At 43.4% G+C, this 18,640-nt stretch overlaps 1 protein-coding gene across 7 annotated transcripts in view; it reads left to right on the forward strand.

Annotated features, from left to right (window-relative positions):
• Window positions 1-18,640, forward strand: part of TLR2 (toll like receptor 2) — a 165,230-nt gene that overhangs the window by 117,960 nt on the left and 28,630 nt on the right. For 2 of the 7 annotated variants that reach the window (XM_086962317.1, XM_086962322.1), the window contains one exon: window positions 16,197-16,318. The exons of 2 other annotated variants lie outside the window; for them this stretch is intronic. The gene's annotated coding sequence lies outside the window, so the exon portion shown is untranslated. Of the gene's footprint in view, window positions 1-16,196; window positions 16,323-18,640 lie in introns of all 7 variants that reach the window. 3 more of the 7 variants (XM_086962320.1, XM_086962323.1, XM_086962318.1) reach the window with 2 other exon arrangements.

Consider the following 18,640-nt stretch of genomic DNA (forward strand, 5'->3'; position numbering starts at 1 on the left):
ACACCGGTCCGAAGCTAAATTCCTCCAGTCCAGTACGGACATGAGAAAGGGCCAGTGTACAATATCAAATGCCTTTTCGCCATCAAGGGACAGGACGAAGTGTGGATCATCCCTCTTGCTCACCACTTACAGCCAGTTATGCAACCGTCTCATGTTAAGCCTCGTCGACCTTTTGGGCATGAAGCCCGACTGGTCTCTATTAATGAAACCGTAGATTACCACTGTGAGTCTGTTTGCTAATTTCCTGGCTACTATTTTGGTCTCCAGATTAATCGGTATGATAGGACGGTATGAGGTACACCCGTCTGGGGGGCGGTCTTTCTTAGAGATTACTGCTCCCCACCTTATGCGCCTCCAAAGTAATGTTGGAGGTGGTGAGGGCAGAAGAGCATCGCATGTTGCTTAAAAAATTCTGGAGGGAGCCTGTTCGGCCCGGGAACCTTCCCAGTTTTCAACTGGCCGATGGCCGTCAGGATTTCTTCTTTTGTAATCTTACTGCCTAGGGACTGTGATTCCTCCTCCTCTAGCCTGAGGAGCTGTATCACCCGTAGATACTCCTGTATTTGTGCAGTTTGAGCCAGGGCGCTTGGTGTGTAAAAAGCTTCTTAATAATCTGCAGAAGCGTTATCTATTGCAACTGGGGTAACGCAGATCTGTCCATCCTCCTCATGTATCTTGGTCACCCACCTACTATCTAGTTCTTTTTTACTGAGCCATACAAGCAACCTGCCCGTCTTATCTCCTGTGTCATACTGTCTCCTGTGCAATGCTTGTATTGCATATTGCGCATCTTTTCTGGCCAGCGCAAGATATTCCTGACTAAGAAGTTGTAGACTATGTAGCAAGGAGGGATCATCACCTGTGTTCACCAGTGTTTTCGAGCTGCTGGAGTCAGGACTCAATCCCAGTGATCTCTTCTTCTTCCTTCCGTTTTTTATGGGCTATGATGTTTTGTGCCCTGTCCCGGAGTACGGTTTGTATGCCTCCCATAGTGTGACAGCCGAGTCTACCGTCCCTACATTTTCTTTAAAGTAGAGCTCAGTATCCGTCCGAAAGTCTTTTGCAATCTGAGTATCTTTTAAAACCCAGGCATTAAGTTTCCATTCCCTATTTCGGCATTGCGTACGGGTGCCTACTGAGAGTCGCAGGGTGCGAGTGGTCCGAAAGGCCTCTCGTCAGAAATTCCACTTCATGTATCTCCCCATGGTCCCCGGACAGAGCAAATACGTAATCTATTCTTGAAAAGGCTTTATGGGCCCCTGAGTAGAAGGAATAAGCCCTGGTCTGGGATTGCTGCCTGCGCCACAGGTCGTTAAGTGCCAGCGTGTTAATGAACCGTTTCAGCTGTGTCTCTTTGGGATCTCTCATCGTGACAGTTGTGTTGTCAGCCGTGGGGTCCATCACCTCATTAAAGTCGCCCCCAATAATATGTATGTCAGAGCCAGCCTCTAACAGAATTGCAGTGAGCTTTTCTAGTGTTTGACTTTGGAGCCTAGGTGGTGCATAGACACTAATAAAGGTAATGTGTCGTCTGTTCCATGCTCCCTTGACCGCAACATAGGTACCTTTGGGATCTGTCCAAGTGCGGTCTAGGCGGAATGGTGGGCTTTCCTAATTAATATTGTGACGCCTCGTGCTCCGGTGGAGAACCCGGCGTGCGCTAGTGTTTTATACGTGCGCTAGTGTTTTATACGCACATCTGCTTAGGAAACCACATTGAGTACCCTTTAGGTGAGTCTCCTTTCAGAAGATGACATCAGGTTTCAGTCTCTTAACATATGCAGCCACTAGTCCTCTCTTAATCATATTCCCATCCCATTCACATTCCATGAAAGGATAGAGTATTGTCCTTGATCAGGCATAGCCATTTTTATGGTGTGCAGTGTTCAGCCTGCCATCTGGCCTGCCTCCCCCTCTCCATTGCTGTAGTCTCTGCAATCTAGGAAGGTCTGCTGTCTCCCTATTTTGCCATGCTACTGTAACAAACCTACAACTCCCCAGTCCCCCACCGCCTACATCCATCCGACCACCCTGAGGGACAACAGTTCCCACTGCGTTCTGATAAAATTGGCGAGGCCTGAAGCCCACCCCTCCAAACCCAGTGTCTCTTGATGGAGAAGGTTAACATCGATTTTAATCTCGTCTATCTTGCCTTTCCAGTACCTCTCCGGAGGACTTAATCGCTTGGAGGAGGACAGTGTTGTTGAGTGGGTCAGCCGGGCCTGTCCCAGCAGGGTTCGGCACCTGCAGTGGTTTAGTAAATGTGTCCATCTTTCTCTGCTTTTGTGTTTTGGTGTCTTTATCTCGTGCCATCCATGGCCAGCGCTCAGGTGTGGCAACCATTATTGACCACTGTAAATCCCCGGGGCTTCAGACGTTACACCTTGCGTCTCCCACCTTCTACACCTAAGATCCTTGGAGTGGGGACACAACGCGCAAGCTATTCCCCAGTCCGGCCTTCAAACCAACTGGCGGGAGAAGGTAGTGTCCACTCGCAGTGCGATCCCCACCGGATCCCCATCTCCACTGTGACTTGGGCTCGGCCCCACTTGTCTGTACCAGGGCCGCAGAAGCCTGATTAGTCCCAGGTGAACAGGCGTCTTTTCTTCCTATGTGGAGCGCCACTGATTGTCCTCAAGCCCCGCGCCTTTCATGCATGCCAGTGTGTCACTCACTGTTTCAGCCTTGCAACAGGTCGCACCGTCCTGGTTGCACAGTATTTCCTCACTTTGTGCGAATTGGCCAAGTGCACTCCGTGCTATGTATGTTCCTTACTGCTGGGTCAGTCTGTGAGGGTTCTTACAAAGCCGCACTGACGTGTATCATTTAGCCCTCATATCCTCCGCCGCAGTCCCCAGACAGGCACCCTCAAGTGTCCTAGTAATCTAGGCTGTTTGACTCCCCCCAGTAATATTTCGGGAGGGGGGCCTCATGCGCTGTTTGCTGGACGGCAAGGTCCCCAACGTGCCACCTTGGGCCTCGCTTCTAAGGCCCAAAAATCATCTTTCCTACGGGGGACAATCCTTTGCTCTCTACGTCAGGCCTTATTTACTGCACAGCCTCCTTGACTTCACCCTTCCTGATGTTCGATGTCCAGGGGATCTACTGCTTACACAGGGCTCTCCCAATAGGGCATAAAGCCCTGTTTACTGTTCCGTCTGATGCCGAACCTGGGGGAAGAGGGACTCGGGCACCGATCTCTCCCCTTGCAGGGCACCCCCTTACCTCCCTCCGCATCGGTTCATTGTCTCCCCCGACAGCGGGTCCCTCCGGTGAGCGCCGGCCGTGCCGTCAAGCTGCGCAGCCAAGTCCGAGGCCGCGGCTCATCCACACCTCACCTCTCAGCACCCTCCAGTACGGGTGCGGCCCGTTCTGTGCCCCGGCGTTGGCCATCACACCTCCGCCGGGGGAGGGCCGTGATCCGCAGCCGGTCCGGGCCTCCGCAGCACCGCAGCCCGCCTCTCAAGCGGTCGGAGACAGTCTGCGGCAAAGTGGGCAGCCGCGCAGTCGGAGAACCTCTGTCGCCAAGGGCGGGCATCCTCCTCTGGACGGCAGCCCCGACGCACACACTGAGAGGCACCCTTCTTCGCTAGTTTCTGTCTTGGAGCCACTTCCAGGAAAAGGTGTCTGTCCCTCGGAGCCTAGGTCGCAGCCATTTTGTCTTCAGCCGGGTCCACTAAACCTCTGCCGATTTAAGGCACCATGGGCTGTATTGCTCCTGGAATGCTTGACCAGAGCACGCAGATCACATTCTGCCACTCGGTCCGTGTTTTTCCTGTACCGGATCATGTCGAGAAACAAGGATTAATACAGGATCAAAGTTCGGCCGTCGGAGCTCCGCTCCGACACGTCTAGTCTGCCATGCTCTTGGCCACGCCCCCTGCTTTGGCTTCTTAAGCGAATTACATGTGAATCGTGCTCTCCACCTCTAACACTTCTTACAATACAAGTCATCACATTCAAAACTATATCAACACCTAGATGAGCAAACACTGTCTCAAGCTTAATGCCGGGAAAACTGAGGTGATTTTGTTTGGTAACAATTCAAAGTTCTGGTCAGCTCCTTGCTCGGCTGTAGAAATGGGACACCTCCTTTCTCCTACTTGCAAAGCCAAAAGCTTGGGGGGAGTCATAGACGAACGTCTAAATTTAGGCAAACAAATCAATGCGGTGGTCTCCTCTACATATAACATGTTAATAATCCTTAAGAAAATACTAATCTTTCTTCCTACCTTAGTCAGGAAGTCAGTTATTTCTATGCTAACATTATCCAAAATAGACTACTGCAATGGCCTTTATAATGGCTTGCAGGCTCAATACCTGAACAAACTACTAAGTACTCCAGAATTCTACAGTAAGACTGTTACTAGGACTGCCTAGACACCAGTCGTTTTCTCTTGCGCTGAAAAATCTCCACTGGTTGAAGGTCAAAAACAGAATTAAGTTCAAGGCCCTTTGTCTTACCTACAGAGCCCTTCACAACTCCGGACCTATCTTCCTGAAGAAAGCTTTATCTTGGTATACTCCTACCGGAAACCTAAGATCATCAGGCTCTTTCAAAATCAATCCCATCAGATTCAAGAAAGCTAAATGGGAGGAAGCAGTTTCGTGATGGGAGCATCCATATCCTGGAATCTTCTCTTGCTCTCCATAAGGTCAGCCCTCTCTACTCCAATTCAGGAAGTACCTGAAGACTTGGCTCTTCAATCAGTCGGTTTCTTCCTTCCTTTTCGCTCATCTTTGCTCGCTGGACTAGTGCCAAGACACCTCCGGGTTTACGTTGCGCTCTACAAGTTGGCTAATATAATATAACAACACAAGCCAAAGTTACTACAAAAAACAGTTCAAATGCTGCCAGGAAGTGTGTCCAATGCATGTCTTCTCAGTTTTGCAACAGCAGCAGAACAACGACCACATGCACATGGATCCCGAGATTGCTCACACATTTCCATCACTGTTTCATGGCCTGGGAAAGCTAAGGGGTATCAAGGTACAGCTCCACATCAATGATGACATTCACCCAGTTTCTCAAAGACACCTAAGAGTTGCTATTTGTCTGCAGAGTTCCGTTGACAATACAAAAGCAAACTTACTGAACCTTGACATAATTGAACACTCCACAGGGCAAACTCTTTGGGTTTCCCTGATAGTAGTTCAAAAAAAGGATGCAAAGGGAGAAGTGCTCATTTGTGTTGACATACACCAACCCATTAATTGAATGAGAAAGAAACTCTTGATCTCACATTGCCGACATGATAACACAATTGGTACCAAAGTATTCTCTAAATTTGACCTGAACTAGGGATGTCATCAGCTGGAACTAGAAGAGAACTCTTGATACATCACCATGTTCTCAAAGCATATATGCCTGTTCAGGTATACACCATTGAGTTTCGGCATCTCTTCCGCTGTTGACATTTTCCAGGATGTCATCAGGTAAGTCATGCATTCAACTCTTGTGATGACATATTGCTATTTAGGAGCACAACAAACAAAACGCTGCTAAAGGTGCGTCAATTGCTCATAGAAGCTAGTTTGGCTTTGAACGCCAACAAATGCAAACTGCATATCCAAGCTCAAGTTCTCTGGCCATATCTTCTCAGAGCCAGACAAAGTAAAAGTGCCAACGGATACCAATGCTCTCCATATGTGAACACGCTGCAATAGTTTCTAGGCATGGCCCTCTACTGTGCCAGATACATATGCAACTATAGCACGATCAGTACACAGTTACGAGACTTGGCAAAACAAATTACAGACTTTATATGGTCCGTAGCTTGTGAAGAAAGTTTTTTAGGATAAGCAATAGCCATTAATACTTTACCCATCATGGAATACTCCAACCCTAAGCTTCAAATGGAAGTCACAGTGGATGCAAACCTAGTAGGCCTGGAAGCCATTCTTGCACAGCATAGCGGACATCCAAAGGCTCAAAGACATATTGCGGCATATGCCAGCTGTAGTTTGTCTGTCATGGAACAGGCATACTCACAGGCTGAAAAGGATAGTTTAGCTGTCGTGTGGGCCTGTTAACCCTTTCATGCCTTTATATATGATAAGCAATTAACAATTATAATGGACCATCAAGCACTCTTGGCCATTTTTGGCAACCCCAGAGCCAAGATGCCCCCCAGGATTGAACGCGGGAGAATGAAATTCCAGGAATATGACTATGATATCATTTACAGACTGGGAAAAGAGCACAACCCACTTACTACCTATAATGAGCCCCATGACAGCTGATATGTCAAAAACTGTGGTTGCAGAAGTATACCTCAATTTCATCATCCGCTACAGCACTCCACCAGCCCTGTCAGTAGACCACATTGCTACGGCCTCATACCTGGACAAGGGCATGGTCAGGGTGAAGCAGCTACTTGATGCTCACCGGGGGAAACATGAATTAGAAAAAGAAAAGGGGGAAGATGACCTACAAAGGTTTTAAGCATTAATGATGAACTTGTGGTAACTCAAGGAAGTCACAGGCTTGTGCTTCCCAAAAGTCTAAGACTAAAAGGCCATTGAGTTGGCTCATGAAGGACATCGAGGCACAGCAGCAACCAAACGAGCTCTCAATGAAAAGATATGGTTCCCAAAAATGGATGAGAAGGTGGAGGAAGAACTGAAAGCATGTCTCATGTGCCATTGTTTGTCAACCAGGACAACTCACCATCTACTAACGATGTCCAATCTCCCTGAGAATGTGTGTGAAACAGTAAGTATTGATTTGTTTCTACCTCTCACAAATTGCAAATACCTGCTGGTACTCAGGGATGGACACTCAAGATTTCCACTTGTCAGAAGTGTTTTGTCCACTGATCAGGGAAAAGTGACAAGAGTCCTGGACAACATATCTGTTGTGGAGATTACAGAACATCCTTAAGTCAGATAAGGACCTCCTTTCAACCGTGAGGAGTTCAAGCATTTTATGACCCTCCTGGGTATTGAGCATCAACGCATCATCCCACCATGGCCTCAGGCAAATGGTGTAGTTGAACGTTTCATGGGCAACCTCAAAAGAACAGTACAGAGAGCCTCTGAAGAAAGAATGGAGATGGAACAAGCTCTGTGCCTGGCCACGCCGCACAGCTTACCACACAACGCCCCACTCGATGACAGGTGAAAGTCCTGTCACCCTCATGTTTGGTCGAGCAGTCTGAACAAAGAGCCCTCCAGTGGACAGCAATTCGACATGTAGATATCACAAAGATCCGAACGTCCAATGCCACCAGGAAAGAAAGGATGAAAACGTATGCTGACACCAGGAGAGAGTCTAAGGACACTGCTATTGACAAAGGAGATTGGGTGATAGGCAGAAACGACGGACGTTTCACACTCTTTTTGCCATCAGACCCTTACAAGTGATTGAGAGAACATGATCACTGCAACAAAACATAGAAAGTCTGTCACTAGAGATGTATCACGTTTCAAACACATAATACCACCCTCAATGAATTCAAAAGCGATGAGGAGTCAGATGTCGAAGCCTTTGCCAACCACTGGCTGTGAAGGGGAGCCAGTGGAAAGGAGCAGAGTGGGGCTGCAGCCAGTGTTCACCAAAAGATCTGGACGACATGTGCGTCTGAATCCGCAGACTGATTGAAGAGTTGCAAGACCCCTGCTTAACAGGAAGCAGACATTAAAATGGGGGCAGGGGGGAGGGGGGGAGATGTAAGGTAGGGCACCAGGACCAAAATGAGGCTGCCAGAGACTAGAAGTAGATCGCCTTATGTGAGGGGCAGGGAAAAAAGGGAAGATAAGTGATGTGGTTGCGGGGAGGAGAATTTAGTGTCAGAACCGAGTGAAGAAGCAAATAAACGTTTTTGAAGCTTTTGAGACTGTGTACGCCTCACCTTTTCCTCCCTCAAGAGTCTCCCTTGACTCCACGCAAAGTATGTAGTTTTCTGCAGTTGTTTAACAATGCATTCCTCTGATTTGCAAATATGCTTATGTATAATTTACAGAAAAAATCCCTTGAGGCGGATTTTAATATAACTTAAGCACCGAAGCCTATGCAAAATGCCATATCATTGTATTCTAGTGCTCAGGGCCCTGCCTTCCCACTTACATGTAGTGTGATCTTTGACAAATTGTGTACTCGTGCATCAGGTTCAGAGTTAAAAACAAAAGGCTCAAGAAAATGGATTTGATTAACATCCCTTGCTCCAGAAATTCAGAGAGTTTAGTGAGTAACCCTCAATGAAATTTAAATCACGTAACCCTGTGATTCCCTGCAGTTGATGTTCTGCAGCCTTAAATCACTGGACCCAAAGGAAAAAATAGTTTATGGAGTTGAAGAAGAAAGATATTTATTAATAATAATGATTTTTGTGTGCTGCTTCGTGCATTGACCTATACATCATGCAATTGTTTTTATTTTGCGAAAGGGCAAAGTGCCGCATTTGGAATGGAAAGCAAACTCTTCTTTCATGGTTCAGCACATTCTTACAGCATCTACATTAACCAAATGAGCAGTGTTGCCTACCAGGTACAGCAAGCTGTCTAGTTGCAAAATACTTAAGAACTTACAGAGGTTTCATCTGTATACAAGAAACTCACATTCCTATAGGAGAGATAAATCAGTTAAAAATACCAGGCTTTAACTTATTAGTTACAACAACACAAACCACGAAAACCAGAGGAGTTACAATCTTAGCAAGAACAAGACTAGGTGTCCCAGTACGTAAAAAAGCTGATATCCATGGAAGATGGGCCATTGTTCAGTTAGATATGGGCATTACTATCTGCTCCATCTATGGCCCTAATCTTGACGACCCCGCACTATATATCGAACTAGAATCAGAATTAGCGTTATGGCCAAGCACCTTAATCCTCTGTGGAGACTTTAATTTAACATTTAATCAATCTCAATCCTATCAGAGCCAATACAATTATTCTGGCCGGAAACCAAGAGTATTCAGGGCAGTACTAAATTTAATTCAGAGTCATAATCTTCAAGACCTATGGTCTTTAAAAAATAATAGAGACCCAGGATACACCTACTTTTCTTATCCTCATAGAAAATACGTATGCATAGACTATATTTTTGCAACTATGGATATTGCCCTGAATGCTCTTATTTTCAAAGCCCCTAAGACAATCTCTGATCATAACTCCATTTATGCTACACTGGAAGTTCCTGGATATAATCGAGTTTATACACAATGGACATTTGACCGAAAACTACTGGCAAATCAAGAATATATAGCGCACATTACACAATGGACCAAAGAATTCTTTGATATAAATCAATATAGTGCATCACGTATTAGTGTATGGGATAGTTTTAAGGCTGCGTTAAGGGGGGACACTGCCACTTTTGTTGCCAGCCGTAAAAAAGAGCAAGAAAAGACACATACCCAACTAATAAATAGATTAACACATCTAGAACATACACACGCCAACCAACTACATCACGGCGAACAGGCTGATGACACCCTGAGAAAGATCTTAATTCTTAAGGCAGAGATAAATAATGATTTAACTCAAAAAGCAGCAGAAACCCTCCAAGCTAACCGAAATAAGACATATGAGACAGGGGAAAATGTAGGGAGACATCTTGCTCTAAGAACCCGGCAAATTCAATCTCGTAATTCTATACAAAGCATTGACTATGGCGGCCACAAATATACCACCCAGGAAGAAATAGCTAATTGTTTCTAGGAGTATTATCAAAAACTATACCAGAATGAAGACAAACAATCGATTGATGAAACTAAAGAGTTCCTAGTCAACTGGCTTAGAGAGACTAACATGGTACAAACCATTGATGGTGATACAAAGAAAGAACTAGATAAAGAAATCACCAGAATAGAAGTAGAGTTGGCAATAGCGGAATTAGCTGCAGGGAAAGCAGCAGGACCCGACAAGATACCCCTAGACCTATACAAAATATTGGGTAAAGTAATAATTCCATTTCTGTATGATCTCTTCTTAGGTATTCAATGGCATGGAAAACCCCCGGAATCGTGGAAACAAACAAACATAGCTGTTTTTAAGAAAAAGGATAAATCTCCTGAATTAACAACATCATATAGGCCGATTTCACTGATCAACTCAGACTCTAAAACATATGCCAAAATTTTTGCTAACCGTCTTGGTAAGATCATTGAACAACTAGTGTTCCCCTGGCAACACAGGTTTATACCAGGCAAAAGTACCACCGATCATACACGTAGAGTAATATCTCTTTTTGACATTATGAAAATAGAGAGGGGTCAGATGTCACTGATTTTGTTAGATGCCGAAAAGGCTTTTGACCGGGTCTCCTGGCAGTTTCTTTGGGAAATATTAGCCATTAATAACATCGGCCCGGGGTTTATAAAATCAATAAAAGCCCTCTACGTAGACCCAAAAGCCAGAATTTTGACAGGTGGCTGCGAATCTGAAAACATAAAAATCCAGAGAGGCACGCGACAAGGGTGTCCGTGCTCTCCACTGTTATTCGCACTATACATCAACCCCTTGATTCTCAAACTATTAACATCGCCAGCGATAACACCAATTAAAACCGGTATATACAATACTAAAGTCCTTGCCTACGCCGATGACGTTGCGGTCCTAACAACTAACCCTACTGAGGCCTTAGCCAAAATAGAAGAAACCACAAAAATATTCGGGTTCTACTCGGGATACTCTTTAAACCAAGACAAAACGATGGTAATATGCACTGATAATACACCATACATAAGCCAATTTAGAGTTAAAAATGCAAAATATCTAGGAGTAAATATCTCGTCTAAGACTGATGATATTAATACATTAAATTATGACCCGCTAATTACAAAAATAAAAGGAGATCTACTTCGAGTCAATAACCTTCATCTATCTATAATTGGCAGAAGTAACTATGTAAAAATGACAATATTCCCAAAGATACTATATTTGTTTCGAGCTATCCCTATTCTAATTAATAACGATTCTATGAAAAAGATAAACCAAGCAATATCATCGTTTATCTGGAGCTATGGGAAGATAAGAAGAGCTCTACCTAAGCTAGTATTACCAACCTCCAGAGGCGGCCTAGCGATACCAAATTTAACTTATTACATGTGGGCAGCCATTCTACAACAAATGACATTTCTAACTACATCCAACTATCACGATCAGAACAGGCTACCACATGATATACCATCTATTTATGAAATAACATTAGGTAGTACAGTTAGAGGACTACTACTAAGACAAATTGAGCCCTCCTACTTCAAAAAGATCAAATTCAAAATTATTACAGACGCCTTTAAAACTTGGACTTGCATTACCAAAACACTTCTAATCCCTAAATATACAAAATACACACCCCTATGGCACAGCTCAGTAATACCCCAATACCTTAACGATAATATAACTAAACGCTGGGAGAACTTAGGACTTATCACCATCGGCGACTTTCTAAACCTAGATGGCAGAACAACATTTGATGAATTATATCTTAAATACCAGATCCACCCCACCGATTACTTAAAATTTATCCAAATTTATACAACATTAAGACAACACATCTCAAATATAGAGTTAAAACCGATACCACTCATAGACCTTATACAAAAGCCATCAACCAGAATAAGTGACATATATGAGATCTTCTTGAGTAATCACCCTGATGACCTAGAAAAATTAGAAACTAGTTGGGCCAATAAATTAAACAATCCCAACGTCGACATAGACATGGCCTTACAATTATCTTCCAAAGTTATATTAGCAAGCAATCTAAAAGCCCAAATCTACAAAACTATATGCAACTTATATTACACACCTTCCAAATTATTTACATGGGGTAAGATTGACCATGACAAATGTCCCAGATGCGCACTTGGTCCCGCAAACTTGATACATATGTTTTATGATTGTCCCAAATTAGAACAAATTAAGGAAAGCATTGTAAAATACTGGACTGAGATCTTCGGCCATGAAATTAAAACCTCATCAACTTTGTTCCTGCTAGGCTATGACAGCTCTCTAGATCTTAACAACTCAGAAACTTATACAACTTATATATGCACTGCCATCTATAGAATCATCTTAGCAGCCCGTTGGAAGGACTCCGAGGCCCCAGCATTTCAGGGATGGCTTAACAGACTTTTAGCAATATATAAACAAGAAATGGCTATCTATAAAATTAGAGGGAAAAAATCTAGATCATATGGGGAATTGATTTGGTCTTCAGTTGCTAGTTGGTACGACCAACAGAGGGACTAAAACCAAAATCTATTTAGGCAAGATTGATACATGTACTAAGGCCTTAAAGATTTGAGAATTGAAAAACGATTGTACATTTTCTTTTTCTTTCCTTAATTATTATTACCGACTGTTAACATATTTGCCACAATTTGTATATTTACTTTATATTATGAAACTTTCAAAGTTTTTTGCCTTCCAATACTCATAATGTAATATGTGTTTAATTGTGTATTTCTCGAACATGCTCAATAAAAATCTTTAAAAAAAAAAATTAAAAAAAAGAACTTACAGAGGTTTCAAGCTAACCCATTGCTTTTCATTTGGTTGGCTTTATTGTCACTCTCATTTGCTTGCTTCTTATTCAATGGCTTTCTTAGTCCTAGCTTGTCTATCTTCTATTTGTCCTTGTCCTAGAGTATAGCCCGTTTACCACCTTTCTGGTTGGCTGGCTTCCATCCTTACACTGCTCACTTTAAGAGAACTTTTATTTTTATTTTTGGGTATGCACTGGAGAAAGCTTGTGATTTCAAGCTCTCTCCTCTCTTCTGTCTGCTTCCACCAAATGGTCACCCTGTGCTCTCTGTAGTCGTCTTTTATTTACTTCTCTCCGACAGTCTCGCTCTGTTGTTCTCGCCCTCAAATGCATCTCCCTGCTCCCCCACTTTTGTGTGCTTCTCACTTTCTTGTTTGAATTACATTGCGATTGGTGGCGTTCTCTCCCCCGCACCCCAGCTCTGTGTTCTTCTCTGTATGTGGGCTTATATCCCGCCTCTGTGTTGCCACCACAAGCAGACGCATCATTGTGCGTTTATTTTATTTACATTTTTTTTATAATGCTGCACAATATCGAGAAAAAGACTGTTGCCGTAGGCCATTGCCAAATGGTATTGGAAAAGCCAGTTAGTCACAAAGGAGAGATATGTTGGCTTTGCCAATGCTTATTTGTACAGCTGACATGCTGAACTTGCATATCTGATGGTGCTGTCAGACGTGATAATGAAGAAAAATAGGACTCTGTGCAAGAAAATATTTGCCCAGAATCACACAATTTGAGATGGGTTTATGGGACAATCACAAGTTTGGTCGAGCAGGTTATTCAAGTCACTAGACCTGCAGGTCTGGTAACATTTTTCTAGACCTTTGGAAGCATAGTGCTTTTGTTGGTTGCCCTGTTCATATCTGTAGACATTTGATTAGGCTCTGCCGTTGATTTCTGGTATGCTGCCGAAGCAGCTCAAATGAGAATATGGTATGGGAATGTTATCAAAGGGTAAGACGTTTGACAGGTTCAGCTTCCAGTGCCCCTATTTTCTCAATCATGGTGCTATGTGCAAATTAAATACAGACGTACATTTCTCGATTAAGGGTGCCCAGTTCATATCATAATATATACCCATAAGTTTCTGAGCCAGTGTCCAAAAAGCCTGAGTTGCTATTTGGAAGGATTTTGGGAGGGCTGCCTTTCGATGGGCAGAGCATTTTGCTTTTCTCTTGCATTTACCTGCTGGGCCACTCTTGTGCAGGCTCTCTCAGGGTAGTGATTCCAGCTCGGATATCAAACTTGTGATAAAGCGTACCACCATCGCCCGTGTTTCCCCAGGTCTCAATTGGACATATGTCTGCGGGTGAAGATGTTGGTGGCAGGTCACAAATGTGTAGGGTTAAACGCCTTTCGGCTAGGTCAATTTCTTTGCTAAGCACTCCAACAACCCTTGCAAATAAGGTATCCAACGTGGAGATTTTGGGTTTAATGGTGGCCTTCACAATCAAAAGATTTATCTTTCCCTTTTTAGTGTAGATACTCCGAAGATACCAGGAGAAGTAAACAAAAACACAAATCTGTGCCTTTTAAAAAAGAAGTTGGGGTGAATGGAACATGCTGTAAAAACTCCCAGTGGGCATAATTTGCATCTTACTACAACTGGGGGATGCGCAAAAAACGAAACAGTTAAAAGTAGAAAAGACACTATATCAAATACAGTATGTTCTCAACAGAAACGTGAAAAGCCCAATGGCCCTGGAGCCATAAAGAGTGGCCCAGCCTCTCCCTCCGATAACAGCCAAAGATGACCCGATCTAGGCCTGGTCTTTGACAAGGCACAATCCAGGCGTGTTCTACGTTGGGGGAGAGATTGATGCGCTGCATAGCACTGTGGGCTCCTCCTCCAGCCCCTGCTGCACTGTGGGCCTTTCAGTCCTCTCGTCCGGAACATTTTGAAATCTCTTATGACTGCCTCCAGGGCTGGTCTCAGCCAGCTAATCTGATTTTGAAAAGTGCAATGCCCCTAGGTAGTTTTAAATGATGTAGAGAATACCTCTCAACATTTAAATTGTATTCATCTATATTGGAGATGGGGTAAAGAGATGAATCTCATTTGTATGTTGGATTTGTTCTGTTCTCACGTTTCTGTTGCTGGTGGAGAAAGTCGTCTTAGTTAGAATAACGTCTTTTGTTTTAGGAGTTAGGCTCAGGGAGGAGAAAATACTTTTATGCAAGAATGATGATAATTGGAAGCCAGTGTTCTTTCTCACTGAAGGGGGCCTGAAAATCAAGGTCCTCGAGCCAGGAGCAAGGAATATCGAAACTAAATGGAAAAACCCCTATGAGGATTGCCCGGTGGGATCAAGATGCAAGCAGTGGGCATGTTTTAGTTTTATGTTTTGCATTTTGAATTAGGGTCAGTGTCTCGGGGTTGAGTCGAGAGAGGAGGTGAGGAGATCGATGGAGAGGGAAGGCGCATCTTAGAACAAGCTCTGTAGCTTTGGCTACTTGACCCATACAACTGGAGTGTACTACTTAGGAGGACTTCACAAGCTGACACCTTTTCCTGATCTTGCCTCAGGAATGTTAATTAGGGATGTCACGGTAGTGATAGTGTAGGGATAGACTAATGCTTTTCATGTATTTTCCTAAATGAAGACAGATCTTGACATAGGGGTAAACATTGCCTGTGTTCTGGTTCTGGAACTTGTCATTCTTTTTATGATTCATTGTCTTTGTCTCACTCGTAGATTCAGATTTGTATTAGTTCCAATGTACTTCTACAACCTCGTCTTGAGGTGTCTGTATGTACAGATAATTTTGGCTTTGTAATAAACCCCTAACTTGGAATTCGGAGTCTGTGATTCTTCAGAGCCATGGTTCTCTAAAGCTGTTAAGTTTGCTTTAATGAGTTATTTCTCCCCTCTACACTTCACAGCAGGCAACAAAGATTCATTGACCATGGGTTACAAAGTTAATTTGTTACAGAGGAACTCAGACTTATCACCATCCATTACAAATCTGGTCAATCTATCCTTTAGCTTTTTAAGAGACTTGTAGCAAAGCCGAGGAGCAATGTTTGAAACTCAAATACTAGATCACAAAGGTTGTTCATTTTTCCAAGCTAAGAGGGTGTGTGGTTTTTCCCTTAATATTTGGGGTGTCAGGGTGTCAAATATGTTCACTACTATTTAGTGCAGTTAGTGGCCCACTTATATGGGGATGTCAGAGCAAATTCTATTACCCCTTCTTAAAGAGCATGATATTTCGGATTTCTTACTTCAACATGTTCATATTACATTCTGATATCCACTGCTAAAATGTTAGTTCTTCAAGCCAGGGATTTAGCAACCACTCCTTGTTCTGCACTCTCACTACGGAATAATCAGCAAATATAGACACATTGAGAGTATCCTTTCCAAATGTGACCCTCCCCCTCAGACATGTTATTTCTCAAGCATTGAGCTGGATGTAACCATAACACATGAGATAACAGTTGGAAGAAGGACACCCACCCTATTTCCCCTCTGTGTCACCAACTTGTATCTGGGATCTCCCAATTCTCCTGGATTTGTGGTCTGGGTGTGTGATGCCATTAATTAAATAATAGTCTCAAAACTAAATAAGGCAGGAAACGCAAATATGAAGCCTTTAAATTCAATAAAAGTGTTAGTATTCTCTGCAATCAATCTCACCAACCTGAACATAAAACCTTGCTTTAAGAAATGTGTACTTTCTTTTTTGGTTTTTACAGATTTATCCTGGTCATAAATTGAAAGAGGAGACAGCAGAGTGACAATGGAGCTTTAAAGTGCATTTTCTTATTGGACTGAAAAGTTCTTGCAAAACAACACTCAAAGGTGATTAAAAGCAGAAGTAGGTAAATATTTCTCCTACCTTTGCTAGAAATGTTCTACTTCACAAAGCTATAACAGTGCCAGCCACTGCCAATTAAAAACTGGTGGGACAGCACAGCGGAGGAGGGAGGTAATAATAAAAAAAGGACTAACAGACAGCTGACACCGCCTACCGCCTCAGTGCTCCCCTGCTCCCATCAGTCCATGGGCCACACAGCACAGTTTCCCAGACTAACCATCCAATTTAGACACTGCTCTCATGCTATTACCAAGCATGAGAGAAGGGTCGGTATTGGCCAGAGCAGGCTGGTTTGATATTCGCTCATGGAGCCTGTGACTTTTCTCTACCCACTGTGCAACACAAAGCTGGGTTGGAGAAGTATAAGTGTGCATGTTGGTTTGGCCGACCTAAGACAACTGGCCAAACAAACATGCACACCTACAAGGGCTCACCACTGCTCCTCCCTGCCGCTGTCCATAGGCATAGAGGATGGTCTGGCTGGACCCACCCCAGACTCTTATTGGCTGTCAGTGAAAAATAAAATTATAATAAAATTGTTTTACTATCATTTTATTTTTCATCTTCTGGCTCTGAGCAGTGGGGTGACACTCCTCTGCCATTATTGAGGAGCCACAGATGAGCTATAAATTGTGGTGTTGAATCATGGATGGTTTTTGAATGCACCAGTGAGGAACAAGGAAATGCCCACTTTGGTAGTGTTAGAGTTAATTGGGCATGAACCCAAATATTGTTTACTTAACATAGTGATCATTTAGCTCCAAGTGTGGTAAGATCACTGTTTTCAGAGTTTCCCAACTGGGTGCATTGACAATAGTATGCCCTCCACTGATCTAACTTTCTACCACCCTAACCAGGCTGCTGCTGAACCCGGATATATGTTGATACCACGCATACTTTTAGCACGCATACCATTACCACGCATTTTTTACAACGCAGGACCCTTTACCACGAATACCTTTACAACGCATTACACTACAACGCAGGTACTATTACAACGCATACCATTACAACGTAAGTATAGGTAAGTATATAATATTTTAAAATAATGTAATTAATAATAATTTAAATATTTTAATTAATTAATAATTATTTTATTATTAAATATTTTAATTAATTATATTAATTTTTATTTATTAATTTGTTAATATATGTTAAAAATACCCCTGTACCCCAAAACCCAAACCCAGCCCAGAACCCTAAAAATACCCCTGTACCCCAAAACCCAAACCCAACCCTGAAACCTAAAAATACCCCTGTACCCCAAAACCCAAACCCAACCCTGAAACCTAAAAATACCCCTGTACCCCAAAACCCAAACCCAGCCCTAAAACCTAAAAATACCCCTGTACCCCAAAACCCAAACCCAGCCCTGAAACCTAAAAATACCCCTGTACCCCAAAACCCAAACCCAACCCTGAAACCTAAAAATACCCCTGTACCCCAAAACCCAAACCCAACCCTGAAACCTAAAAATACCCCTGTACCCCAAAACCCAAACCCAGCCCTGAAACCTAAAAATACCCCTGTACCCCAAAACCCAAACCCAACCCTGAAACCTAAAAATACCCCTGTACCCCAAAACCCAAACCCAACCCTGAAACCTAAAAATACCCCTGTACCCCAAAACCCAAACCCAGCCCTGAAACCTAAAAATACCCCTGTACCCCAAAACCCAAACCCAGCCCTGAAACCTAAAAATACCCCTGTACCCCAAAACCCAAACCCAACCCTGAAACCTAAAAATACCCCTGTACCCCAAAACCCAAACCCAACCCTGAAACCTAAAAATACCCCTGTACCCCAAAACCCAAACCCAGCCCTGAAACCTAAAAATACCCCTGTAACCCAAAACCCAAACCCAACCCTGAAACCTAAAAATACCCCTCTACCCCAAAACCCAAACCCAACCCTGAAACCTAAAAATACCCCTGTACCCCAAAACCCAAACCCAGCCATGAAACCTAAAAATACCCCTGTACCCCAAAACCCAAACCCAACCCTGAAACCTAAAAATACCCCTGTACCCCAAAACCCAAACCCAACCCTGAAACCTAAAAATACCCCTGTACCCCAAAACCCAAACCCAATACCCCTAATAAATGTATTAAAAAATAGATAAACTTACCTATACTTACGTTGTAACGGTATGCGGTGTAATAGTATCTGCGTTGTAGTGTAATGCATTGTAAAGGTATTCGTGGTAAAGGGTCCTGCGTGGTAATAGTTTCGTTGTAAAAGTATTTTGTGCTAAAAGTTGCGTGGTAACAGTTACATACCGCTGAACCCATTGAAGGTCTTCTCTGTGATGTTTAATGTCAG

The sequence above is a fragment of the Lissotriton vulgaris genome, chromosome 3_1 (genome assembly GCF_964263255.1).
Source record: "Lissotriton vulgaris chromosome 3_1, aLisVul1.2, whole genome shotgun sequence".
In the NCBI taxonomy this organism is placed as follows: Eukaryota; Metazoa; Chordata; class Amphibia; order Caudata; family Salamandridae; genus Lissotriton; species Lissotriton vulgaris.